Genomic DNA, 1666 nt, shown 5'->3' on the forward strand with positions numbered 1-1666 from the left:
AACCCGTGTTGTACCTTAACCTAACCCGTGTTGTACCTTAACCTAACCCGTGTTGTACCTTAACCTAACCCGTGTTGTACCTTAACCTAACCCGTGTTGTACCTTAACCTAACCCGTGTTGTACCTTAACCTAACCCGTGTTGTACCTTAACCTAACCCGTGTTGCGCCTTAACCTAACCCGTGTTGCGCCTTAACCTAACCTATGTTGCGCCTTAACCTAACCTATGTTGCGCCTTAACCTAACCTATGTTGCGCCTTAACCTAACCCATGTTGCGCCTTAACCTAACCTATGTTGCGCCTTAACCTAACCTATGTTGCGCCTTAACCTAACCCATGTTGCGCCTTAACCTAACCCATGTTGCGCCTTAACCTAACCCATGTTGCGCCTTAACCTAACCCATGTTGCGCCTTAACCTAACCCATGTTGCGCCTTAACCTAACCCATGTTGCGCCTTAACCTAACCCATGTTGCGCCTTAACCTAACCCATGTTGCGCCTTAACCTAACCCATGTTGCGCCTTAACCTAACCCATGTTGCGCCTTAACCTAACCCATGTTGCGCCTTAACCTAACCCATGTTGCGCCTTAACCTAACCCATGTTGCGCCTCAACCTAACCTATGTTGCGCCTCAACCTAACCTATGTTGCGCCTCAACCCAACACACGTTGGGCCTTAACCCAACACACGTTGGGCCTTAACCCAACACACGTTGGGCCTTAACCCAACACACGTTGGGCCTTAACCCAACACACGTTGGGCCTTAACCCAACACACGTTGGGCCTTAACCCAACACACGTTGGGCCTTAACCCAACACACGTTGGGCCTTAACCCAACACACGTTGGGCCTTAACCCAACACACGTTGGGCCTTAACCCAACACACGTTGGGCCTTAACCCAACACACGTTGGGCCTTAACCCAACACACGTTGGGCCTTAACCCAACACACGTTGGGCCTTAACCCAACACACGTTGGGCCTTAACCCAACACACGTTGGGCCTTAACCCAACACACGTTGGGCCTTAACCCAACACACGTTGGGCCTTAACCCAACACACGTTGGGCCTTAACCTGCTCTGTAATTGTCATACGACGCGTTAAATTAGTGTAGTGTTGCCTAACTGCAACCCCCGCAATATAGTTTGCTACTCGCACTGCCCGGTCCCCAGAGTATCGCTTCATGTGAAACACCTTGCAGCTATACACTGTAATGCGGATGGCAGTAGGACGTACATGCTCAATGCCCTTCGCAGTTGTTCATTGGCATTCGCATGGCGAAGCACAGCCTACGTTGTGGTACGGCTTGTGTCAACTGTCCGCTGATGTTGTACGTCCAAATCACACACTGTACTGCACATTGGTCCTCATGTACTGAATGATACATCGTGGTACATGTGTGACCGTACCACGACTGCGCCAACAACGGCGAACCATACGGTCCAAATATTGTGCACTCAGCTACGTGTCGTCTCCCTATAAGAGCTGGATTGCAGTATGGTATGCCGTGGATGGCGATCAGCATGAGCCGTCTGTTGATGTAGTGGCGCGTGTTGTCAGACGTAGTCGTCTCCTCTCACACACCGTGATAGCATGGTGCACTGCGTTCCACATCTGCGACATGCGACAGAGGCCGGTTGACAGTCGTTCGCGCAATGGACATC

Source organism: Schistocerca americana, unplaced genomic scaffold, assembly GCF_021461395.2.
Source record: "Schistocerca americana isolate TAMUIC-IGC-003095 unplaced genomic scaffold, iqSchAmer2.1 HiC_scaffold_47, whole genome shotgun sequence".
NCBI lineage: Eukaryota > Metazoa > Arthropoda > Insecta > Orthoptera > Acrididae > Schistocerca > Schistocerca americana.